The 27,868-nt window shown below is 30.8% G+C and overlaps 1 long non-coding RNA gene across 3 annotated transcripts; it reads left to right on the top strand.

Annotated features, from left to right (window-relative positions):
• Nucleotides 1-3,947: 3,947 nt before the first annotated feature.
• LOC140178311 (uncharacterized) lies at nucleotides 3,948-15,707 on the top strand. 3 transcript variants are annotated; one of them, XR_011871032.1, is made up of 4 exons: nucleotides 3,948-4,964; nucleotides 5,037-5,129; nucleotides 5,210-12,997; nucleotides 15,517-15,707. It is a non-coding gene; the product is annotated as an uncharacterized lncRNA (long non-coding RNA). The 3 variants fall into 3 exon arrangements; XR_011871031.1 differs by lacking the exon at nucleotides 15,517-15,707 and having other exon boundaries at nucleotides 5,210-5,276; nucleotides 5,386-13,164; XR_011871030.1 differs by lacking the exon at nucleotides 15,517-15,707 and having other exon boundaries at nucleotides 5,210-13,164.
• The last annotated feature ends 12,161 nt before the right edge of the window (nucleotides 15,708-27,868 follow it).

The raw sequence follows: 27,868 nt of genomic DNA, 5'->3' as shown, positions 1-27,868 counted from the left end.
AATCGGTAATAGTAAAACTTAAAAATGGACTTAAAACTCAAACTGAAAGCTTGAAGAATTTTGGAAATGAGATTTAGTCTTTTGGTAAAGTTATAATCAAGGAAATAAAATTTATATTTGAGATTGAAATAGTAATTTAATAAAAATTGAAGTTAGTTTTGTAATTATATACGTTTTGGAGTATTTTGGGTAATAATTAAAAAGTTTAAGGGTGAAATGGGTCTTTTATAAAAGATGCAAGGTTATTTTGTTAATTATACTATATGTAAGAGTATTTTAATAAATTATAAAATATGTTAGAATAAAAATACAAGTATTTTAAAAAGCTCAAAGATTCAGAGTAATTTATAAAAATTTAATAATAAAGCTTATGATATAAGTTTTGAGTAATAAAGAAAATTATTATTATTGTTATTAATTTATTAAGATTATTATCAATGTATTTTTGAAATATATTATACATTAGTAATTTGTACTATAATAGAATAGAAGAGTTAAACAGTAACCTACTTAAAAGCTATAGAAAGACGAAACTTAAGTTGAAAATCTTATGATTCACTCTTCATAAAATATCTAGGGAGAGATGAGGGAAGAGTGTGAAGATAAAGAGAAAAATAAGAAGAAGAAAAAAAAGGATTAAAAGAATCTAAAGAACCTCTACCACAGGAGAGTAGAGAGAAGGAATAAAATAAGCGAAAGAAAGAACAAAAGGAAGAGGAGATAAGCAGAGATATTGTTTGATACTGAGAACGAGTTGAGATGATTGTTTACCTGCTAAAAACGAACAGAAATGTGGTGGTAAGTCCACCGAGATTTGCTTTCTAGAGATAGATCGACCAATCCAGGGGATGGTCACACTTGTAAGACGGAGGTTGCTTACAAAGGTTATCAATACATACATTAGCCAGAGAGAGCCTCACCTGTAAGACCGAGATTGCTTACAGAGATTATGTTTGCATACATCGGCCCAAGAGAGTCACACCTGTAAGACAGAGGTTGCTTACAGAGGTTATGACACTGAAAACCAAACTCAGACAAAGGTTGCTGAGTTACGTCGGGAGTTGGTCGAAACTGACAGATGAGCTCATTACCTGCACTAGGGATAGACATGCATCATACTTGTTTGCGCATACTTCTCTGTGATATGTGTTTCTGTGATTGTGTGTGTACGCTTCTTGGCTTGTGATTCTCTCTGTATCTTTGGTCTGTTAAAGTTGTTTGTATTATGAGTTTTGTTGCTGTTGGCTATAGTAATAAAATGAGTATAACTATACACCCTAACCCTACTAAGAACTCCCCAGTTCTTACCCCTATTTCCACCCTTTTAGCTATAGGTGTGAAGGTTTAGTACGGAGCTACAGGAGCACAGAAGATCCTGTTCACTAGTTAAGTTGTTAGAATTTATTTTTCCCTCGTCGTTTATTGTTTTTCATTTTTAAAGGGGTAGGATTTGTTTTGAGAATCTTGAAATAAGTCTACGTATATATTGCTATGTGAATATATATATATTTGTGATTAAGAGATTTAAAGTGAAGACTTTTCGTTTTCCTTATTAAGATTTTGGTTCGTATTCGTAAAGGCTCGATATTAAATATAGTATAAAATAAAAAGGTTTAGAGGTAAATAGCGCTCGGACTTTTAGTACGATCATGAGGTGCTAAAAGTTAGGGTGTTATAGAAGGTCAGTTCGAAGTTTCTGTCGTTGGCTGCCTTTGTCCTGCCGAGCATCTGTTTCTACTACTGTGGACTCTAAGCCTTTTCTGCTCTCTTTGTCGCCCTAAACTCGTCTCTGCTTGGCCGTCTTTTTTGTCCGTTCCAGTCTTTTCTTTTCCTTGGTTTCTTTTTTATGATTCCGATTTTTGAGTTAATTTCTCCAATTCTTGTTAATTTTTTATTTTTCTGATTCTTGTTAATTTTTTTATAAGTTAATTTTTTTTATTTTTGTTCATTTTATGATTCTTGTCAATTCATTTTTTGAGTTAATTTTTCTGAAATAATTTTATTTATTATTGATGGAATCTTGTTAATTTGTTTATTTTTGATGCAATGGTATAGATTAACATAATGTTGAGGTTCAGGTTAATTGTATGGATGTCCATAATCTTGATGGTACTTATGTCCATAATCTTGAGATTTTGGTTATTTCCATAATTTTGATGGTATCAGTCAGAGACAGATCTACCTTAGGGAGTGTGGGGCAAGTACTCCCATTAAAATTTTATAAAATTACATGTACTATATAGAATAAAAATTTATTTGCCCCATTTAATAAATAAATTTGATTCCACTATATTTTTTTAATTTATTTCTATTTTCATAATGTATAAAAAAAGATCTCATTATTTTATAATAATATTATATTGATTATAAAAATATTAAATAATAATAATAAAAAGATAATTAAAAATTAAGTCAATAATTTAAATTTAAGTACTAAAAACATAATTTTTTTTATGCTTTCTAAAATTCTAATTCTCTTTTTTTGTTCTTTCTTGACTCTCTGTCTCTAGAAAATTCCTTAATTTCATTCTTTAATTTTTTTATTCAATTAAAGATTTATTTTTATTTTTTTGTATTTTTAATTCATTCAATTATTTTGTATTTTATTTTGTAATTATATTATTGTATATTTTTTTATTACATGGTTAAATATTATTGAATAATAAGATCTATTAGTAATTTAAATTTTAAAATATAGTAATATTAACTAACAAAGAACAGTTAAAATGAAGAGTAACATCCAAATATACAAATATCTATTGATGTTTTTTCTTTTAAGTTAGTTCTAGTTTTTTCAGTAATAACGACATCAATTAAAAAAAATTAATTATAAATATTATAAAGAGTCAATTTCGTAATCTTATAAGATATGAATTTTTAAATGATTATTTAGTAATATATATAAAAAATAAAACATTTAATTGTATTAACAATAAAAGAATTATTCAATCTTTTTAAAATATTAAATTTAAAAAAATAAAATTCTAAATTATATGTTATTATTTAAATTACTATATAAATATTTTAATTTATTAGTTAAATAACTAGAAGATTAATTATATTTTATAATAATAAAATATAATTATAAAATTATTATTATGTTATACATATTTTGCCAACACTTATAAAATTTTTTGAATCCGTCACTGGTACCAATTAATTTTATTAATTATGTTCATAATGTTGAGATTTAGATTAATTGTATGATACTTTTTAATAAATTTATTTAATATTTAATTACATTGGTTTGATTTTTGTTTAATTTTTGTTGGACTATTAAATTATTAAACTAGTTACTTAATCAATTTATTGACCGATCTAATTCTTGCCACCTTGAATCATATGTTATCAATTTGTATGAATATTCATTCATTTTTTTTTTTGTATATGAATATGGATGTAGTTATAGTTGTATTAAAATAAATAAATGAATTTTACTATGGATCTATTGATATGAATGTTAATTCATGAGTAGCTGGTTTACATATTCTTTTGTTTGAAATTTGATTCCTTTTATGATTTATTGTGAATATAATTTTGTTACATAATAAAATTAATCATTTTCGTATGTGAATATATGTACGAATAATAAGAAATCACAATATTATATGATTGATATATAATGTACTGTATTATTTTGTTTATTATTTTTGTGTTAAATGAGGATTTGATTTTGTTACATAAATAAATTAGTAACAATTTGAATTATAATACTTATTTATTTTATAAAATTTAATTTTAGAATAAATTGGTTAAACATGATGTTATTAAAGTAGCTTCTTTTATAAAAATTAATTTATTTTAGAATATTAAAAATATTATGATATGTAATTTGTAAAATCCAGAACTTTTGAAAAGTTTTATTATGATCAAGTCTCAAATCATATGGTTATTTATAGCCTTAATTTTAGAAATTATTTTATTAAAGGTAATTAAGGTAAGTTTTGATTTATTGGATTTGAGATAAGTTATGATTATTATCCAATTTTACAATTATTGGATTATTTTCTATATGTAAAGTATAAGGTTGATAGTTATGAAATAATAAGGATTTTATATGATTTGGATTAGATAAGTAATATTTTAATTTATTGATATTGCTATTTTGAAAAATAAAGAAATTAATTATATTAATTCTAAATTTTGGATTTGGACATCTTATTGAAAATAAAGTGTGAAATTGATGAGCAAATAATATTTTATGCACTATTATTGTTGAATTAGAATTTATTTCTAATTACTACATTATACCTATTTTTAAGTGAAATTACCGAATTACCCTTAACCCTAATTTTTGAAAATGAAACACTCTAACCCTGAAAATCCTAACCAGAACCCGTTTCCCCCTCTGAGCCCATCAGCAGCAATACGCATGTTTTCCCTTTCCCAAATTAGTATGCAGCAACCATGGAGAAAAGGAGGAAAGGGTTAGAAGGAAACGGGTAGAGACGGAAGAAGGGGAGGAGAGGAAGGACTTGACGCCGGCCAGGGGGAGAAGAGTGCTGCCACCACTACGTCACGCCTTGCCGCCGTGCCTCGCCTCGCCGCCGTCGTCCTCGCAGGCATGAAGGAAACCCTTGCTGCCACTGCTGCCCGTGGGTCCGACGCCATCGCGGGTCAGAACTCAGGCGGGAGAGAAGGTCGCGAAGGAGGAGGGAACCGCGCCATTCTGCCTCGCCATCGCCACTGAAGCCGCACCCAGCCCAGCCGCGCCGCCGTCCCTGCGCTGTCGCAGAGCAGATCTGAGGCGAGGGATAGGACCGCGATGGGGGAAAGAGTCACGCCACCCAGTCGCCGGTGTTGTCGCGAGGAAAAGAGGGAGAGCCCGCCGGAGAAGAACCATCGCGGAACTGTCCCTGCCGCTGTACCCAACTGCTGTTAGGAGCCTTGTCGCCGCTCATGGGGGTGCGCCGGTAAACCTCTGCCGCCGGAAACGCCGTTGCCGTCGCCGGAAGGCTTTGTCGGTAAGGATTTTAAGCTGGTTCTCATTCTCCGTTGAGTTTCTGGGAACCTCATTGTCCCTACATGTTGTTCAGGTCACCGCTGCCGCTTGAAGTGGCTGCCGGGCCGCCGCCGAACCGGTTCAGAGATCGCCGCTGTTTCGGTTCAACCATTCTTCCTCAGTCTTGGTAAGTGTTTTGGTTTGCGAAGCCTTTTTGTCGCTGTTCAGATAATTTAGGCTGAGGTGTTGTGGCGTTATTTGTCACAGGGTGGTGTATCGATGCTTGCGTGTCGTGCTCGGAGTTTGCGACTGCCTCGTTTCGCTAGTTCAGTAAGTAAGTTATGTTTCGAATAGCCTCGCGTTAGTATTCGGTTGTGTTTGATTAATGAATATGAGTCTTGGTAACGTGGGATCAAGTCCTGATTATTATATGCTGCGATTAGTGTTGCTATGGCTATTGCGAAGGTGGCTTGGAGCTGAGGTTTTGGTTGTCGTTAGTTTGGGCTGAGGCGGAAAGGACTCTGTGAGACGTTTGGGTTATGGATTTGCGTTTCGAGGTAGGGGCGCTTTCCAAAAACTATACTGTATATATTGGAATTATTACATATGGATACTGATGTGAGTGGATGTGTATTTGGTGATTGTATCGGCCTTATGTATGGCTTGATTTGCCTTGGTTGGTTATGAACGTCTGTTGGTTGAATTGTTATGTGGTTTTGTGAAACGAAATGCTTTTCAAGTTGATTCTTTTAAAGCTTTGAGATCGAGTTTAACCCGTTGAGAATTGATTTGAGTTAATTTTATTGAGAATGTGAAAAATAGAATCCACCCTTGAATTCAGCCTGGCTTGCTTTAAATGATCTGGTTTGATAAATGAATGTTGCGGAACCGTTTCTTTAAAGCTTTGGAAATGAGTTGATTTAGTTTATATTGGTGTGATTTTGAAACGGTTTTCTTGAGATATGCCAATGAGGCGACTGTTGGATTTAGCTTGATTTTGGATTGATTTTGGATTCTGGACTGTTGAAAAGGATTGTGGAACGGTTTAGTGGGGACCCGAACCGGGTGGCAAAGTCCAAGTTTTAGGGGAGGTGCTGCCGAAATTTCTATAAAATCCGAGTCTTTATTGAATGTTGTCTGAAAAAAATGATGAGTTAAAGACTTCTACTATTTTACTTGAATTGTCAAGAAAAGAATGATTCATGCTTTTGAAATGAATTATTAAAGAGGAAATTGTGATTCAGTCTTGCTTTTTAAGAAAGGCATTGTATCTTTTTCAAAAGAAAGTTATTTAGATGAAATTTGTGTTTTAAAGCTGTTTGGATGTGAAAAGGGTTTATGCCTTCGAATTTGACTTGGGGGGTTTTAATTAAAGGAGTTTCAATGACTTTGAAAGAACCTGAGTGTCTATTGACAAGTTTCATTTTGAAATGTTTTGAGAAAGGTTTGAGTACTCTTTGAATTCTGAATCCTTGCAAGACTAAAATAATTTTAACAGATGAAACGTTTTAGAATTTGTCATGGGGGTTAAAGCTGGTTTTGCCTAAGTAGAGGAAACGGCTTTGAAGGAAGTAAATGATTACGTGACTCGGTTTGGCTTGGATCCTATTTTATTACTCAAATCGGAAAGCCAATGTTTTAATGATTTTAAATGAATTTGGCGAAATGAGTTATGCTGTTCTCCCCTAAGGACTTGGGACTCTGCCGAGGAACTTTTGTTACAAAAATCCCATTGTTGGATGGGTGATTTTGAATGATTCAAAAGGAATCTTTAACTTTCCATGGTTTTGGAAGTTTTGGAAAGAGGAAGCCGAGAGTGGCTTATTTCAAAAAGGGAATTTTCCTTGAGTAAAATTGGCTTATGAGCCTGAGATAATTTGAGAAATGAGATCTTTAAAGCCAAGGCTGAAAAGAGTTGAAACTTGATTTCAAAGTGAAATGAATTGAGAAAATGATTTATGGCTTAAATGCCGATTTTATGAATTTGATGATTTTGAATGTGGAAGTGCTGTTTTATTATGAGCCGGAATGGCTATGTATGATTATGAATATTGAGTGGTTCTGGATTGAACCGTGAGCCAGAATGGCTGTGTGTGATTATCAATATTGGCTGGTTCTGGACTGAACCGTAAGCCGGATGGCTGAGATGGATGTTGATCCATGGATGAGAATGAATGCATGTATATGCTGAATTATTGATAATTGTGATTTTTGCACTTCCACTATTGGAGATGAGGGTTTCCCTGGGTAGTAGCAATGACTAGCCACCATGTGCTCCAGGTTGAGACTCGAAGCTCTGTTAACCCAATGTCGTAAGTGTGGCCGGGCACTGTGAAAGGCCCGGATGAGCTCGCCCCCATAAATATTCACCAGTGATGGTGATGGATAAATATTCACCAGTGAAGGTGATGGATATGGATCATGATTATGATCAAGTTTATGATGAGTATAACTCGAGTTGGGGATGCACGACAGAGGGACAGCCCAATGGTTAGCTACCAGGACTTGTCGGGTTGGCTCTATAACCGACAGATGATATCATCAGCCACTAGGGATAGGCATGCATCATATGCATTTGTGTGACATTGGTTGGGTGTGCATATTATACTTGGTTTGCCTATGTGATTAATTGCTAACTGTTTTACTTGTAATAACTGTTTGTTTGTGCTTGAACTTCCTATCTGTGTTTGCATCTGGGACTCTGTTGGATTGTGGTGATTGGTTGTTGGTTGGATTGTTTGGGCCTAGGGCCGTGGTTGGAATGAGATGAACTGATGGTTGATTTCGATTTTGTGTTTCTGGTTTGGAATAAAATATGAAAGGCTATTTTGGTTTCGCTTAGATAAACCGCTTTGAAAGGCTTTTGAGTTTTTGAGAATTGAACGGTTCTTCTTTCCGAAAAGATTTCCGACTTTACTTTCATTGTAAACCGTTGTTTTTGAAAAGAGGCATAAGACGGTTATGAATCACTGGTACAGTTTATCTTCACGTATCCTATTACAGTAATTCCTAAAAACCCTCTACTGAGAACCCTTTCGAGGATGATGTTCTCACCCCCCTACAATTTTCCCCTTTCAAGATATGGGCGCAGAAGTTACGAAGAGCTTATTTAATTGTTGTTGTAATGCTCTGTATTGTTTTAGTTATGGTTTATTGTACCCTCGCCTTTATCTTGATATAATCTGTAAGAGGGATAGGAATTGTATTGGATTATGTTTGTAGTATTACTTATACATATGTATGTATATATATGGATGTACTCTTTATGAGTTTTTGTACGTTGTATGGTATTTATGGATGTACGTTATCGAACGAAAGAATTTTTGGGAGCGGTATTGCGGTTTAAAGTTTTAAACAGGCTCATATTTTAGTATTAAATGATGTAAAAGTCGTCGTAATGTCCGAGCTATCAAAGGCGCGCAGCCGGAAGCGTGAGCTTTGGTAGTTAGAGTGTTACATTATGGTATCAGAGCAGTTCTTCCTGTAGAGCCTGAGGAATGGACTAACTATGCTTCAATTGCATACTCTGAGTGTTTGTCATGTATTAGGTCTTGTCGAATGACGAGAATTAGAGCTTTATGCACATGACGGTCTATTGATTAACGCTGTTAGTGTTGCATTGCATAATTTCTGATATTAAGTTTGGCCGGCTTAATACTAGTGAATTATGTATATGAGAGCACTAATGGGTATCATAGATGATATACGAGTTTTGAGTAAAGCGAATCGCGGGTTTTGGGAACGTTGGAAACTATTTCTCGAGGCTATTCAGTTGTGTGTCTTGAATTTTGTTCGAGTCGACCTGTTCTTTTATATCCTAACTTGAAGCTCTTGTTTGCTAGTCCTTTTGAAAAGTAGTTTGATTTTTCAACTCTATTCCTCTATCCATATGCATTCTTGTTTGACCTTAAGTGCATATGCTGGTTTAAGATCCTTGTTGCATCTATCCTCCTCTGTTTGAGTTCTTCTTGATTCAAGTATTCTTTGATATAGCCTTGAACTTGTCTTAATGTTCTGTGACTTTTAACTCCGGGTTCCGTGTTCATTCTTAGAGAACTTGTTGATTCAGTTTTCCTCTTATTTGACAGTGATTACAGCTAATTTTGAGATTTTTATAAAAATTGCTGTTGACTAGATATACACTTATCTATATGTGAAACTTTGAAGATTTCTTACACAGTTTAACAACTACTTATCTTAACACATCGCCTGTACTTTTACTGGTTTATGGAACTGCACTTACTTTAAAAGTAAATTGATTTTCTAGTAATTTCACTATAGTTCCAATGCACATCTTCATTTGATTTTGTATTTGGATATTTTTCAAAATTTTGAAAAGAAGGGATTTACTAATTTTGTCTCGGTTGAGTTTCGTTTGATAAGCTTTACTTAACTTATTTTGAATTGAGTTTGATTTAGCATGCTATATGGTTTATGCCATTGTTGTTCTTTTGAAAATGTTGGATTCATAGCTTTCTTCTTATGAATGGAATCGTTCCTTCTTAAGATTTTCACCTCTATGAATGTCATACGTGATTCTGTTTTTAACTAATCTTTTGCACCTTGTGAACATTATCATTGATCTTGGTTTTTCCTCCCTTGTGAATCTCACTCTTATGTGAGTCAGCTTGATTTGTTTCAAATTCGTGCATCGTCTATCCTCTCATTGTCTTTACAAGAGTTTTTAATCAAAGATTTATCCTTGGGAAATTTCTAATAATTGATTGGTCTTTTCCTAAGGCTTAGTATTCTCTTGGATCAATGGAAAGCTTGTTTGATGACTCATGCCTAGTGAATCTTGTTTGAACTACTTTGGTTTAAGATTCTTTCTTGTATGGCTTGACTCCTTTTTAAGTACATCCTAATATTCTTGAATATCCTTTTGAAATGGTGATTTCAAGTATACTTTTGGAGTCTTGTTTTGAACTTTTAAGGAAGTTTTGAATTCTCTTGTAAGAAGTTTTAAACGGAATTTATTTTCTGTTGTTTGATTGAGATTGAAACCATTGTTCAATTTTGGCGAAGTTAATTTAAAGTTGGCATGCACTATTTTAAATGAAGTTTTGAAAAGCTTCCTTGTTTAGTGGAAATCGGTTCGTTTGTAATGCACTACTTATTTCCTTTACCAAATTGTAAGCAAATTTTTACTTCGGAGTTTCTTTTCTAAAAAGAGTTTAACTTCCTCTTTCGTACTTGCTATAAGTGTTATACACGCTTGTTTGAATATGAATTTTTAGAAGTTTTGAACAAGCATTTGATCACTTCCGAGTTTTTATGAACTGCTTTTGGTTAAGTTGTGCTCTAATTATCTTTCTAAAATATTTGAGGAAATATTTTAGCTCTTAGCCAAAGTTGTGTGCATTTTGTTTTTGGAACTCTACAAAATCTACTTCAACATGAAATTGTATTGAAGTAAAGCCACGTTTATGCTTTTGTTACTCCCTTAAAGGATGTTTGTTGTTTAACTTCTCTTTCAGACTGCGAAGTGATATTTTTATAAGTTTTCGATTCTTTTAAGAACAATGTATTCGGAAGTATTTCAATTATGCTCTTGAGTTCTGTGAGCTTTGTCTTGGGTTTGAGAGATTCTTCTCTATAAACTTCATACTTCTTCGACTCACCTTGAATTTGTTTCAAACTAATGCGCTGATCCTTCTCCTTGTTGATCCTATTGGATTTCTTTGATTCAAGGGTTATCTTTGAGGTTGTCAATTGAATTGTGTCTAGTAAACTTCATTGCTTGAGTATCCTTGGTTATCTGGGATTGGATATATTCTCTCAAATCTATTATTGCTATCATTGACATTTGACTCTCCTTTCTAAATCTTGTATCCTTCTGAGTAGACTCGAGAATTGTTTTGATATCACGTGCGACTTGTAGACGTATACGTAACGCGATGAGTTAGTTCTTTAAGACGTGATATGTGTATATGGAAGTTGAAACGGTAGGTGTACAACGCTATGAGTTGTGGGTGTTTTGTCCCTTGCGAACGGGTTTGCGGTTGTCAGGCTTGTGATCGAGTATGGGGATTGTAAAGTGCTTGATGGAGTTGGAAAGTTGAAACTTCGAGGTGGATATGAGATTAGTGTGCGGATGTTAAGCACGTCGTTTTAACCCCATCATGTTTTATAGCCTTAATGCTTTGCCCTTCTATCACATGATTGACCCATGTTATCTTTTGCATTGAGCCTACCTTGTAACGTTTGCTTTGCAATCACACTCTTACCTTTACATCCTTATGCTTATGACAATCAAAGTATTTGAAAATCGTATATATAATTATATTGTGAGATATTTTTGCTTCTTCCTTAAATGTGTTCAAGGGTGAACTGTTTGGAAATTCTTTCATTTTGTATCAATTTTCGAGGGCGAAAATTTTTATAAGGTGGGTAGAATGTAAAATCCAGAACTTTTGAAAAGTCTTATTATGATCAAGTCTCAAATCATATGGTTATTTATAGCCTTAATTTTAGAAATTATTTTATTAAAGGTAATTAAGGCAAGTTTTGATTTATTGGATTTGAGATAAGTTATGATTATTATCCAATTTTACAATTATTGGATTATTTTCTATATGTAAAGTATAAGGTTGATAGTTATGAAATAATAAGGATTTTATATGATTTGGATTAGATAAGTAATATTTTAATTTATTGATATTGCTATTTTGAAAAATAGAGAAATTAATTATATTAATTCTAAATTTTGGATTTGGACATCTTATTGAAAATAAAGTGTGAAATTGATGAGCAAATAATATTTTATGCACTATTATTGTTGAATTAGAATTTATTTCTAATTACTACATTATACCTATTTTTAAGTGAAATTACCGAATTACCCCTAACCCTAATTTTTGAAAATGAAACACTCTAACCCTGAAAATCCTAACCAAAACCCGTTTCCCCCTCTGAGCCCATCAGCAGCAATACGCATGTTTTCCCTTTCCCAAATTAGTATGCAGTAACCATGGAGAAAATGAGGAAAGGGTTAGAAGGAAACGGGTAGAGACGGAAGAAGAGGAGGAGAGGAAGGACTTGACGCCGGCCAGGGGGAGAAGAGTGCTGCCACCACTACGTCACGCCTTGCCGCCGTGCCTCGCCTCGCCGCCGTCGTCCTCGCAGGCATGAAGGAAACCCTTGCTGCCACTGCTGCCCGTGGGTCCGACGCCATCGCGGGTCAGAACTCAGGCGGGAGAGAAGGTCGCGAAGGAGGAGGGAACCACGCCATTCTGCCTCGCCATCGCCACTGAAGCCGCACCTAGCCCAGCCGCGCCGCCGTCCCTGCGCTGTCGCAGAGCAGATCTGAGGCGAGGGATAAGACCGCGATGGGGGAAAGAGTCGCGCCACCCAGTCGCCGGTGTTGTCACGAGGAAAAGAGGGAGAGCCCGCCGGAGAAGAACCGTCGCGGAACTGTCCCTGCCGCTGTACCCAACTGCTGTTGGGAGCCTTGTCGCCGCTCATAGGGGTGCGCCGGTAAACCTCTGCCGCCGGAAACGCCGCTGCCGTCGCCGGAAGGCTTTGTCGGTAAGGATTTTAAGCTGGTTCTCATTCTCCGTTGAGTTTCTGGGAACCTCATTGTCCCTACATGTTGTTCAGGTCACCGCTGCCGCTTGAAGTGGCTGCCGGGCCGCCGCCGAACCGGTTCAGAGATCGCCGCTGTTTCGGTTCAACCATTCTTCCTCAGTCGTGGTAAGCGTTTTGGTTTGCGAAGCCTTTTTGTCGCTGTTCAGATAATTTAGGCTGAGGTGTTGTGGCGTTATTTGTCACAGGGTGGTGTTTTGCGTGTCGTGCTCGGAGTTTGCGACTGCCTCATTTCGCTAGTTCAGTAAGTAAGTTATGTTTCGAATAGCCTCGCGTTAGTATTCGGTTGTGTTTGATTAATGAATATGAGTCTTGGTAACGTGGGATCGAGTCCTGATTATTATATGCTGCGATTAGTGTTGCTATGGCTATTGCGAAGGTGGCTTGGAGCTGAGGTTTTGGTTGCCGTTAGTTTGGGCTGAGGCGGAAAGGACTCTGTGAGACGTTTGGGTTATGGATTTGCGTTTCGAGGTAGGGGCGCTTTCCAAAAACTATACTGTATATATTGGAATTATTACATATGGATACTGATGTGAGTGGATGTGTATTTGGTGATTGTATCGGCCTTATGTATGGCTTGATTTGCCTTGGTTGGTTATGAACGTCTGTTGGTTGAATTGTTATGTGGTTTTGTGAAACGAAATGCTTTTCAAGTTGATTCTTTTAAAGCTTTGAGATCGAGTTTAACCCGTTGAGAATTGATTTGAGTTAATTTTATTGAGAATGTGAAAAATAGAATCCACCCTTGAATTCAGCCTGGCTTGCTTTAAATGATCTGGTTTGATAAATGAATGTTGCGGAACCGTTTCTTTAAAGCTTTGGAAATGAGTTGATTTAGTTGATATTGGTGTGATTTTGAAACGGTTTTCTTGAGATATGCCAATGAGGCGACTGTTGGATTTAGCTTGATTTTGGATTGATTTTGGATTCTGGACTGTTGAAAAGGATTGTGGAACGGTTTAGTGGGGACCCGAACCGGGTGGCAAAGTCCAAGTTTTAGGGGAGGTGCTGCCGAAATTTCTATAAAATCCAAGTCTTTATTGAATGTTGTCTGAAAAAAATGATGAGTTAAAGACTTCTACTATTTTACTTGAATTGTCAAGAAAAGAATGATTCATGCTTTTGAAATGAATTATTAAAGAGGAAATTGTGATTCAGTCTTGCTTTTTAAGAAAGGCATTGTATCTTTTTCAGAAGAAAGTTATTTAGATGAAACTTGTGTTTTAAAGCTATTTGGATGTGAAAAGGGTTTATGCCTTCGAATTTGACTTGGGGGGTTTTAATTAAAGGAGTTTCAATGACTTTGAAAGAACCTGAGTGTCTATTGACAAGTTTCATTTTGAAATGTTTTGAGAAAGGTTTGAGTACTCTTTGAATTCTGAATCCTTGCAAGACTAAAACAATTTTAACAGATGAAACGTTTTAGAATTTGTCATGGGGGTTAAAGCTGGTTTTGCCTAAGTAGAGGAAACGGCTTTGAAGGAAGTAAATGATTACGTGACTCGGTTTGGCTTGGATCCTATTTTATTACTCAAATCGGAAAGTCAATGTTTTAATGATTTTAAATGAATTTGGCGAAATAAGTTATGCTGTTCTCCCCTAAGGACTTGGGACTCTGCCGAGGAACTTTTGTTACAAAAATCCCATTGTTTGATGGGTGATTTTGAATGATTCAAAAGGAATCTTTAACTTTCCATGGTTTTGGAAGTTTTGGAAAGAGGAAGCCGAGAGTGGCTTATTTCAAAAAGGGAATTTTCCTTGAGTAAAATTGGCTTATAAGCCTGAGATAATTTGAGAAATGAGATCTTTAAAGCCAAGGCTGAAAAGAGTTGAAACTTGATTTCAAAGTGAAATGAATTGAGAAAATGATTTATGGCTTAAATGCCGATTTTATGAATTTGATGATTTTGAATGTGGAAGTGTTGTTTTATTATGAGCCGGAATGGCTATGTATGATTATGAATATTGAGTGGTTCTGGATTGAACCGTGAGCCAGAATGGCTGTGTGATTATCAATATTGGCTGGTTCTGGACTGAACCGTAAGCCGGATGGCTGAGATGGATGTTGATCCATGGATGAGAATGAATGCATGTATATGCTGAATTATTGATAATTGTGATTTTTGCACTTCCACTATTGGAGATGAGGGTTTCCCTGGGTAGTAGCAATGGCTAGCCACCATGTGCTCCAGGTTGAGACTCGAAGCTCTGTTAACCCAATGTCGTAAGTGTGGCCGGGCACTGTGAAAGGCCCGGATGAGCTCGCCCCCATAAATATTCACCAGTGATGGTGATGGATAAATATTCACCAGTGAGGGTGATGGATATGGATCATGATTATGATCAAGTTTATGATGAGTATAACTCGAGTTGGGGATGCACGACAGAGGGACAGTCCAATGGTTAGCTACCAGGACTTGTCGGGTTGGCTCTATAACCGACAGATGATATCATCAGCCACTAGGGATAGGCATGCATCATATGCATTTGTGTGACATTGGTTGGGTGTGCATATTATACTTGGTTTGCCTATGTGATTAATTGCTAACTGTTTTACTTGTAATAACTGTTTGTTTGTGCTTGAACTTCCTATCTGTGTTTGCATCTGGGACTCTGTTGGATTGTGATGATTGGTTGTTGGTTGGATTGTTTGGGCCTAGGGCCGTGGTTGGAATGAGATGAACTGATGGTTGATTTCGATTTTGTGTTTCTGGTTTGGAATAAAATATGAAAGGCTATTTTGGTTTCGCTTAGATAAACCGCTTTGAAAGGCTTTTGAGTTTTTGAGGATTGAACGGTTCTTCTTTCCGAAAAGATTTCCGACTTTACTTTCATTGTAAACCGTTGTTTTTGAAAAGAGGCATAAGACGGTTATGAATCACTGGTACAGTTTATCTTCACGTATCCTATTACAGTAATTCCTAAAAACCCTCTACTAAGAACCCTTTCGAGGATGATGTTCTCACCCCCCTACAATTTTCCCCTTTCAGGATATGGGCGCAGAAGTTACGAAGAGCTTATTTAATTGTTGTTGTAATGCTCTGTATTGTTTTAGTTATGGTTTATTGTACCCTCGCCTTTATCTTGATATAATCTGTAAGAGGGATAGGAATTGTATTGGATTATGTTTGTAGTATTACTTATACATATGTATGTATATATATGGATGTACTCTTTATGAGTTTTTGTACGTTGTATGGTATTTATGGATGTACGTTATCGAACGAAAGAATTTTTGGGAGCGGTATTACGGTTTAAAGTTTTAAACAGGCTCATATTTTAGTATTAAATGATGTAAAAGTCGTCGTAATGTCCGAGCTATCAAAGGCGCGCAGCCGGAAGCGTGAGCTTTGGTAGTTAGGGTGTTACATAATTCATGTAAATATTGATCGCTTCAAAGAAAGGTCTATATTTAATAGAATTACATATACGTATTAACGGTAAATATTTACTTGGGTAATTAATTAAGAATAAATCTAAACAATAATCGACAAATTTATTGTTTGATCAAATAATAAGCATTGAATATTATATTTATTTTCTATTTAATTATGTAATCACTAATTAGCCCAAAGGAACGTTGATGTTTAGTCAATTGAAAAAAATACATGCAATAATAAATAGGTATCATTCAAATTTTCATGTGAATAATGAGTCGATACAAAGATAAGCTTATTATTTGACAGAATTTTGTTGATAATATTTGGTAAGCTGCAATAAATGAATTTATGTGTATATAGTTTATGTGGGTACAGATTAGCCTAAAAAAAGTTTTGTACTTAACCAAATTACATGCGCATTTGTGATAATATACATGTGATAATTATTTAATTCCATGTGAATAATAAATTTATCTAAAGATAAACTTATTATTTTACAGAATTTATTATCAATGTTTGATTATAATATAAAAAATTCTACTTACAAATTAATATTTCTGTCTAAAAACTAAATATTAATATTGTGGTAGATATTTGTGATGGACCACCGTTATATGAATTATATTCATACGATATATAACTTGTGTGAGTATATTGTTTAGCTTTAAATTATATTTTTCAATGTTAGGCTTTTTTTTTTTTTTAAAAAAAACAACCATTTTATCCATGAATATTTAGAATACCAATAAAACTACCCATAAAAATAGGTTTCATGTGACAAAAATACCTATTTTGTATATTATTAGTATCTTTAAAAGATATTTAAGTAAGTTAAGAATTGATCATTAAATAGTAGTCAAACAAGTTTTGTTACAACAAAATATTACATGTTTACATATATAAAGTCAAAAAATAAAGTTAGAGATAATTTAATATTCATATTATAACTTTGTTGGATATCAAGACAATTTTAATTCATTGCATGTAAATTCATATACTCATTGAAAAAGTTCTTTCAAAACGTATTGAGAAGACACTTGTTACTCTTTCATTAAAGTAGTAGAATATAAAATATCTTTTAAAAACATTCAATTTAGTGACTACAAGTACTTGTCACAAATTGTTAAAAAGATTTAAAAGGCCATTTGAATTATTTTGTGATAATGTGTCAGTAATCTAATACTTTAAATAATTAAATAAAAGTGTTCAAAGTGTTTAAGTATCTATTGATCATATTAGCACAAATTCCATAGATACATGCATATTTATTTAGTAAAAAATAATCACTCAAGATCTTTCATGTGAATTTTATTCAAGTGGGTGTTATATAATTTTATGATATGTTGTTTCAGTGAAAGCGTGCATTTAGATGGCCGTATGATTTAGACAAATTTATGATATAGATGTTTCTGTAGAAATAAAATATTTAATTTTATTTTCACTCTAATTTATAATCTCATAAAATTTATTTAAGTTGGATCAATTAGAAATAGGCATGCATGAGATTATTTTCACATGTAATTTTTGAATTACTCAATTAAATTTGATTTATATCGTTAAGTAGAATAGTATAGTGATCATCATGGTTCAGTCACAATTCTAATGTGATAAAAGCTGCACTAATTGCATAACTGATATATAGGACTGATCAGATTATTAAAGTAATCAGAGAAATAACATTTAGATGCCCTCATAAAGTTTGTAAAGTGTAATTATCTCAAGAAATTATATATGTGTATAGCTCAAGTGGGAGATTGTTAGAAAATTATAGTTTTTTAATCTATTTATGGACAATACATATAATTGATTATAATCATATTAGCTATTTCATATTATATGATTTATATATGTGATCTCATTTATTGTTATAAATGTTAAATGAAATAACTCATTATTACTTTTGATTTGGGTTTAAATGAGAATAAAACTAAATATTCTATTTTACTTAGACCTTCAAGATTTAATGAAAACCAATATCCAAGTATAAATAAAACTCTAGAGTTTTGGTCCCTAACTTACCAAAATTATCTTGCAGCCCTTACTCTATCAAAGAGTTTCTATTCAGCCTAAAATAAGAATTTAATATATTTTTGTTGAGAAAAATAAAAAAAGCATAAAAGTCAAACTCTCTCAATCATGTTTAAATATACAGATATGTTTTCGATTTTATATATCTTTTTTAATCATTTAACATAGATGATGTTAGAGGTTAAGAAATCCAAGAATTCCAACTGTCCAATGTTATTAATGGTGTATTTGTGAATGACAAACTTGTGTCTCACTTGGATGGAGAAAGAAGTGACTTGTCAGATTTCGCAGCAAATTGACATTGAATCTTGATGCACAATGCTTGAAACACATTGAATTGCACTATTATTCTTACAAAGTTTTAAATATCCATGGCTAAGAAATTTAACCTTGTGATTCTAGATTCAACATCTTATCTTGCAAGTTTGCCTCCATTATCGAACAAATCAACAAGATTCAATTAACATGAATCGACTTTTTTATTTAGATAAATATTTATAAAAAACTTTAATTGCCGGTATGAAAGTAGTATGTAAATGCGCAGGACCAATTCGTTGAACGCCCATGCAAAATATATTTGAACTCCACCCTATTCGACCCGCACGAGAACCCTACCCGTACCCTACTCTACCTGATCCACGCGAGAACTCTACCTGCAACCTACCATATTCGCTGCGGATCGAGTTGGCAACCCTACCCGATCGGATGGGGGTTGGGTTGGGTACCCGCGGGTAGGATACATGTTGCCACCCCTATCCGTCACAAGTAATTCCGTAAATATCCGCGGGTGCAAATATTTTTTCCATCCCTAAAAAGGAATTTGGGATCTTTATGTGTTTAATAGTTTTGGTGGTTGTTGTTGGTTCATCTTTTGCTTATTTGTTCTTTGTTTTATGATTTTTGAGGTAAAAGATTTTTCTTTCTTTATCGTATGAGTTGTGCTCATAACATTCTTTTTCGCTGTATATTTATTACTGTGTAAGATGAGAAAGTAAGAAAAGTTGTGAAGTTGAGAGTAGAAGAGGCTTCATGATACGGGATGGTGGTAGTGGAGGAGTAGTAGAAAAGAGAAAAAATGGCTAAGGTGTTGGTAATAGAGTGTTGTTAAAATTTAAATTTTGAAAAAAAAAATGATAGTAGTATTTGAAGTGAGCTTGAAGATAAAAGATGGAGACAATTATTTTAAAAAAAATTTAAAATTTTGATATTTTTATCGTATAAAATTATAGTTGTATTTTCTTATGAGTAGTTTTATTAGCGTTTTAAATATTGGTACATAAAAATAATTATTTTTTTTTTTACAAATTAAAAACTCTAGTTGATAAATTAGTAGTACTAGATATATTGAATTTATAAGAAAACAATTTTTGAAGTGGTCCAGTCCCACAGGCACAATCCAGAAATGTATATTTCCTTAAACTTTGGTCCTGTTTGTGGGTTGGCTATTCATTCATGGCTGAATTTGGAGGTTCATCTCAACCTCAAAATCAAAATATATGCAATGCAATAAATAAAACCTCTTTGATTTGATCCCTTTCAGTTGCATATCACGGGTTCTCTCAATTAATGTTTCTCTTCATCAATTCAATTCAATTCTCTCTCCTCACTTTAACACACGCGTGGCCCATTATTTGTCCAATGAATAATATTTGAATGCATGTGAAGGTGAAAGGAGTGAGGACCCTCACTCATACCACCTTTCGCCATCACAAAATACACACATCATCTTATAATTAATCTTCTTGTACTTGTGTATTTTTTTGTACAAAATTTTCATGAAAAATTATATATAACCAGAAAACCCCTTAATTAAATTACTAAATTACTCAGAAATATCTTCAAAATATTCTAAAACATAATAATAATAATTCGAAAAGAACTTCAGAGATTTTCGATGCAATTCTCGATGCAGATTTTACAAACATAATTAAAAAAAGATATTTTTATCTTTATCATTTCGGGTTTTTTATTAGTGGATTTTTTTTTGTGAATTCCTTAAGCGGAAAAAATAAAAAAAATAAAGAGATCAAATTTTAGTTTTATTTTTTATATATATTTTTAAAATAATTATTTAAATATTCTCACAAAATTTTTGACCAAATACACAAACAATTTGTTAAATACAAAATTTACTTGTTATTTATAAAAATATTATTTTTTTTGTTATTTTTATCGCTTTTTATAATATTTTAAAAGTATTTTGTCGTTAACAAATTTAAAGAGTAATCCAATCAATGATTAAATAATTAGAACATACTTTGGTTGATTTACCGTATATTTTTCTTCAAAGTATAAACATTAATAGTTGAACTATATATGGAGATTCATCAGAGCAAATTAGTTATTAGTCTACTATATTAGTTATAATATCTCTAGTTTCTTCTTTCCTTTGAAAAAACAAAGGAGTTTTATGCTTAGTCTTTTATATTGTTGTATTCCACACTTAAATTTTATTTTCAATCGAACCAGTTAGCTTTTCCTTATAAAGTACATTACAGAAGAAAAGGATTAAAACGTCAAGTCCATCTATAAAACATCATAATCAATATCTATTTTATTTATTAACTTATTTTTTGCGATAATTATATATTTTTTGTGACCATTAATTAAAATAGATCTTTACCGATAACTATATTTATAATAACATATATGGAAGTCTTTGTTATTGCAAATCGGCAGAGTTTTAAACAACAACAAATATCTATGTTGGTAGGAGTCAATTATTATTATTATAACTGGTTTAATAGTTAATAATCTCTCATAAATCTCATGAGGCATATACATATTGATGTATCTCTTGATAATAAATGTTTATTTTACTTGAAAACTACTTGTGGTAGTGGAACTGAAGAAAGAAGATTGCTAACGTATGCATAGTGTATAGTGACGATGGAATGAGGCGTAAAGTGTTCCCATGTCCTCTCTCCTACCTACACACCCTTTTCCTTCTTCCCACAAAAACAAATTAAATATATTATTATTAATTTGTGGTTGGTTTTTGTCTCTCTCAAACTGTATATGCATCATGTCACACACAAATGGGGTTTTGATTTGTCTTTCTATGCTTAATCATCTAATAATTTGGTTGGTTCATGATCTGAATAGAATCTTATATAATTTCTCCAATATCCAAAGTGGATATATGCATTTATACATATGCATGTGTTTTCTAATTATTTGGTGGGACATATATTAATAGTAACATATTTTGGGACAAAAATTCTTCCCCTTTAGGTTGTGGCCCCATCTTTTACTTTGTTCTCTTTATTTGCCACTCACTTCCCTATCATGCATCCACTAATAATAAGATACATATATACATCACCCCACATAGTATTTTTTTCTTCCAACATGTAAAGTGTAATTTTTTTCAATAATGGGGTGCATGTTTGTGTTTTCTTGCCTCATTCATATTTGAACTAGCCCCTTTCAAACTTCAATTCATAAACATAAAGTCACATCCCAGGATTTATGCACAAGATATCTTCACAATAATCTGTCTACATGTGCATATTATGAATATAAATAGTATTATAATACCAATCGCCCTACGTGTACACTAAAAATTAATCGCTAAATTAGATTAGTCACCAGCATCAAATACATAGTGAAATATAAAATATATATTAAAATAAATAAAATAATATATATTTATATACAAATATATAATAACTAATTTAATAATTAATTTTTTATATACAGGTACCATTTTTTATATTATAACCTCACACAAAAAATTTCAATTGCACATCGTACATGTCCATGTATGTGTATTGGCTGTTGAAGGATATCATAGCTTATTCCGAATCCTCTTTTATTATTCAGGAATATATAAAAATATTTCCTACAGTGAAAAAGAAAAATTACATACTTTGATTTGTTTAAAATTGATAGTAGAAGTCTTTTTTTTTTTCCTTCTATGATCGAAGCATTTATCTTGAATATAGTAATTAATTTTGAATTCTAAACAGTTGGTTAAGTAAAGATAAACTTTTTCATTTAACCACACTCTAAATTAAAATTGATAGAGACTAGTCTAATATTTAATAAGAAAATCAATGGTAAGTATTAAATAAATGTTAATTAATTTGTTTCTTAGATAGACATAAATTTTTTAATAATGTATCTAGATAAGTAGCATTGTGCTTTAACATATATTCCAATTTTTTAAAACATCTATATTGTCACATGTACTTGTTCAAGCAATAGTTTAATTTTATTAGTTATATAATTAACTTTATAACTCAGATTATGTGCACATAACACAATATTGAATGGAATACAGCCAATTTTTAATTGCAGATGCGAGTTTAAGGAGTAAAATAATACATACACATGAGACAGCAAGATCTTATCTGAATTTGTGAGGGTTATATACCTTAGATTTTGCAGTCTATATATAGAAAAATTGGTGTGCAAATATTTTATTTGTGTGACATGAAAAAGTAGGTGATTAGCACTATTCAAGCATGCAAAGAAAGATTACAGGAAGATAACACTTCGTGATTTGGAGAGACCCAAATTTTTTAATCTTTATTTTCTGTTCTCTAGTAGTGAGCAACTGAAGATTCGGCATTGCAGACTAAATGGTTTTGTGTCCCCTCCTTTTTTTATTTTTTTTTCTTTAAAAAGAAAAATTGGACAGTGAGAATGAGCTTTTCCATGCTTCTTTTAAGATTTTTGTCATTTTCTAATAGGAAAGAACAGAAAATTCTGAGAAGGCTATTTTCTTAAAAAAAAAAAAAAATCATATGTACTACTTTATATTAAAATATAAATATTTACCATTTTACGTAATATTTATCAATTTTGCGTATACTCAATTTTGCATGTAATGCCTGCGAAATAGAAATAAGAAAATATAAATTTTTAATTTCATAAGAAGTACCAACAAAATTAGACTAGCAAAAAAACAGATTATTAACATAAGTTAATTATTTATTTATTCTATACTAACTTTAAAATATAAATATATATTAATAAAAAATATTTTTTGTTTAAATTTAAATAAAATATAAAAAAACTAAAATGAATAAAAAAAAATTTAAAATTTGTGTTTTAGTTCAAATTTCAAAAAATTTGTACTTTTACAAATTTGTAAATTTAAAATAAAACTATAAATAATTTTTAAAAATTTATTAAAAATAATCTTTTGACTCGTTAACATTTAAAAAAATATTACTGCAATTTTTGAAGTTGAAAAGTTAATATAAATTAGCCCTCCAAGATGATATAATAACTCAAACTTAGTTTTTTCGGAGTTAGAAGTAACGCATAACGCCGTCAAAGTTAAGGTTTATTCCACACTTAATTTTACAAATTAAATGATAATTTGATTGATATAACTTTTCAAGTTTAAGTTCTTATACTATTTTAAAGGGTTGTATTTTATATTAATTTTTTAATATTAAAGTCTCAAAAATGATTCTTTAGATACTAATAAGTCAAAAAATAATTTTTAATAAATTTTTAAAAATCGTTTATCATTCTATTTTAAATTCATAAGTTTATAAAAACATAAATTTTTTAAAATTTAAACTAAAAATACAAATTTTAAATTTGTATTTTTATTTGTTTTAATTTTTTTATTAACATTTATGTTTTAAAATTAATTATTAACTTAAAAATAAAAAATGTAATAATTTATTTTTTATTAGTCTAATATCGCTGGCATTACCTGAGAAATTGAAAACTTATATTTTCTTTCTCCATTTCGTAGGCATTAACGATAAAATTGACAAATATTACGTAAAATAATAGATATTTATATTTTAGTATAAAATGGTAAAATATATATTTTTTATTTATTAAAAGAAAGCCTGAAATAGGATAGAGGTTTTGTTTAGAGAACTGGAAAATGTGCAGTATGTAATAATAATAATAATAAATATTTAAATTAATTTCTGAAAAATTTTAAATTAACTATAATTTTAAATAAATTTTTGTTATTTTAAGTTTTTGAAACGGATTGGTTTTTCTACAAAAAAATTAATTTGTCTTATAAAAATATTTATCAAAAATTTAATTATCTTATAATAAAATTTATTAAGGAGTTATTTGCTTAATATGTATATTAAATTTTTTTTATTGAAAATGATAGATGGATTAATATGTTAACAGGTATAATTTTTAAGTACTTTTAAAATAATAAAAAGTGATTAGGGATTAAAGTACCTGTTTTGAAATTAGTTAGGAACTACTTTGGGTGTGTACTCTAATAATAATAATAATAATAATAATAATAATAATAATAATAATAATAATAAACCTTTTATTACAATGGTCCATGTGGTGATACTGATATGGTTCTTTGTTGCCGTTTATATTGGGCATATGTAAATAATTAATGATATTTTATAGAAAAAGTATAAATAGATAATAAAAATATTAAATAATATGAATAATAAATATATTAGATATTTAATTTATTAAGTGTGTGAATAGTTATTTTAATATTAAAATTTAAGTAAATAATTTAAAAATATAATATATTTTATTTTATTGAGTTAATTTTAAAATTTATTATTTATATTATTTATAAAAATAATTGTTTACTTAATAAAATTTTATGTTATAAACCCAGGTTGTAAAGATTGAGAGTAAAAAAAAACAACGGCCTTATTCATCAATTCATGTGTTAACTGGTTAGTAGATACTAACTTCTTTTAACAATAAAATGAATTTTTTTTTGTGATTAAATGAAATCTTTATAACTAGGAAGATTTCAGAGACTCATATTTAAAGTTAAAATTTTGGCAGTTCCAATAAAGTACTTGATATATATAATCAATTAATTAATTAATTAATGTGATGTTATAAATTTATCTATACCCAATGTTTAGATTAGGCACTCCTACAAGAAGTTAGGCTCTAATAAGTAATCTCTCTTTTTATTTTTTAAAATTTACTAAAAAATTGCCCAAAAAATTCAATGTGGATCTTACGTTAGGCTTGAATCATAGGTGACAACAACACCAGCATTTTCTTGGCTTTAGAAACGTCTACGTAGATATACGATGCAAAAAGAAGGTAACCCGATTCTTATTTTAAACACACTTCTTATGGGATAAAATATGACCATCATGAAATGATTAACTTGGCAACTTATAGTTTTAGGCCTAAAAATCTACTTATACTTCACTTACTTATAGTTGGTATTACAATTTTAATATGATAAGGACCTTTTAGTTTTGAAAATTTGATGGATTTTTAGTGACTTGAGAAGAGTTGAATCAAAGAAATATAAGTAATAATTATTTTTATAGTTTATACAGTAAAATTGATAAATTAAAAGATTATTTTAGTTTTTGTTTCATTTTGTAATATAAAATAACCTGAAATAAAAGTTGTAAAGAACATAAAAGAAAAAAAAGTAATACAGCGATCTATTTTAGTTTAGCTGCCTACAAAGTGTAATGTGATTTTAGTCTAATTTTTATAACAACAATCATAGAATTTTTATTATAATTAAGATTGATTATAAATACTGATTAATTTTAAAATACTCATACTCTTGTAATACACTTAAATTATTCGAAATTTAGTAATTCACATAGATGTTAATCTAATTTAGTTAAGGAGAACCAAGTGCACTCTAAAATTTAGCACTCTTTCAAAATCAAACAATCAAATAAAATATTAAATGAATTTTGTGTGATAAACTCTCTTTGCTTTTTATGTTTCTCAATGTAAACTTAATTTTAGATAATAAAAAAATATCAACACATTCAAAAACAAAAAAAAACAAAGATTATGCATACAACCTAAATTATACACAAATTAATTGCCTTCTTCCTTAAATGAATCATCATTATATAGAGCTTCATATTTCTTCTTCAATATTGAAGTAATTCCTTTTTCCATTATGCTAGTTGTTGCACCTTTTAATGGCATATCCATTGGCAATGAAGAGAGGAAATTTTCCTTTTTTAACTCGATAATATAGTGCAACATCTTTCTTTTCATAACATGATCTAATTCTTGGAGAAAATTTCTCAATTAATTGCTATTTTGCATATATTATGGATTGCTAATTAATTTCTTTCTTTTCTTTGAATTCATTCTTAGAGGATTATTGCCAACTATATAATGAAAGTAAATTTTCAGGAGTGAATCTTCCAAATCTGATTTCATAAAATCTTTCTTTGTTGTCTTATTTTGATAAGAAAATGTTTATGTACTTAATGTTTGTTTGTTGAAAATCAGAATTTATCCGGACTTTTCTACAACACTTAGAATATATAATTAATATATTCAATTAATCAATCTCAATCAAATGTTTGTATTATTAAAATTGTCAAATATTTTCTGAATTTAATAAAATTGATTCTCTTAATAATTCTTTTTTGTACTTGACCTGTTACAAGTAATGAGATGAAGACAAGATAATACATAATATAAATTTTTTTTATAAAAATAACAATAATAATGCAATAAATTATATGATAAGAAGTCGCTTCTTATTTTTTTTTCTTTCTTATTACTTTCATTTTCTAAGAAGGATTTAAAACAACATTTAATTTTGTTAAGTGAAAAATGAAATGGAGAAAATTCTGAGTCCACATTGAATACATTTTTCTATCTAGCATTATTTATCATTTGAAAAGTTTGATAAAGCATTAATAATTTTGTTTTCACTTTTAAGAGAAAATGAAAAGAGGGATAAAAGAAAGAGAATTTAGTTTTGTAACAGTAGCTTTGTATTAGTCAACAAAAGTTGGTTTACCTGGTCAACCCTCTCTTCATACATTTCTATAATTTGCTTTCAATCCTTACATTGAGGATAATGGTCTTCCTCTCTCAATGTAAATTTTCTTTTGTTAAAAAAGTCAAAAATATATATAAGAAAACTTTTAAGTAGCATTTGTGTTGAGATATTGAGATAGAAATTAGAAGGCTATAATTCTGGTGAAATTTTTGAGAATGAAGATTAAAATTTTAATAACATTTTATATTTAAAATATCCTCATTTCAATTAATTAATTCTAATTTTATTTTTTGTGCAAATTAAATTAGAGTTTTATTCTTATTTCAGTCTCTATTTCTCATTTTACACCAAATACAATACGAAAATTTATTTCAGTTTCTATCTCTCAATTTCTGTCTTTCAATCTTAGTCTCTCAGTCTCTGTCTCTCAGTCTCTGTCTCTCTTCCAAACGCTACCTTAGTATCACAAAATTATAATAATAATAGTTTATTAAAAATCCTATGCCAATATTAACTTATTGAGTATTTAATAGAGAGCATGCTGGCCAAATTAAAGATGAATGTTAGGCATAGAAGTAAAGGAACACACTCCAAATTTCATACTAAATGGTACTGAATGATATATGTAAATATAAAAAATAGTAATAGTAATTGCTTTTGTCATCTTTGTGAAACAATTAAACTCGAGTGTATGTACAAATAATGACCATGTGAATAATATATCATAATGTAAGAATAAAACCCTTTTAATTCACCATAGATTTTACCAGCCAATAATGATGAGTGCTCCATTCATGTTTTGCTCAAGTGAGTGTGATATAAAGTTAAAGATTGACCAAGTTGACTGATGAATGAAGAATCAATATTACTAAGCCATAATTTCATTAATTTCGTATATAAAATCATGTAAAGATTATTTTGAAATTGATGACCAAATCTTGTGCCAATCAATATCATACTGTATAGATATGCGCATCCAAATCCAATAATCCATACTAGTTATATTCCACTAATCTTTTCCTAGTTCATTATTGAATATAATGATGTCTAACTATACGTTTGGGTAATTATTATCTATAGATAATAATAACCACCAATTTGCACACACACATAAAAAAAAAGTTATTCTAGGATACACGGTTCTAATTGGAACAATAATTAATAGTTTAATTTTCTAATTTTGTGTTTTTTTATTTCTGATGAAAAAAACAAGATATTAAATCACTG

The sequence above is a fragment of the Arachis hypogaea genome, chromosome 14 (genome assembly GCF_003086295.3).
Source record: "Arachis hypogaea cultivar Tifrunner chromosome 14, arahy.Tifrunner.gnm2.J5K5, whole genome shotgun sequence".
NCBI lineage: Eukaryota > Viridiplantae > Streptophyta > Magnoliopsida > Fabales > Fabaceae > Arachis > Arachis hypogaea.
Note: the sequence above shows the minus strand (reverse complement) of the source record. Positions and strands in the feature narration are given on the sequence as shown.